Below are 214 nucleotides of genomic sequence, written 5' to 3' on the forward strand. Positions count from 1 at the left end.
TATTCTGATACACCAAATACACAAAATAATGATCTTTAAAAAAGCATCATATGACCCCTTTAACAAATGCTGAATCATTTCAAAAACTGCATATGTGTAGCAAGGTGTATATATATATATATATATAAACACACACACACACACAAACAAAAACAAGTAGATAGAATATAAAAAAAATAGAATAGAAAAATATAAATATATATAAAAAAAAGAA

Source organism: Sinocyclocheilus anshuiensis, unplaced genomic scaffold (genome assembly GCF_001515605.1).
Source record: "Sinocyclocheilus anshuiensis isolate Anshui unplaced genomic scaffold, SAMN03320099.WGS_v1.1 scaffold10345, whole genome shotgun sequence".
Lineage (NCBI taxonomy): Eukaryota > Metazoa > Chordata > Actinopteri > Cypriniformes > Cyprinidae > Sinocyclocheilus > Sinocyclocheilus anshuiensis.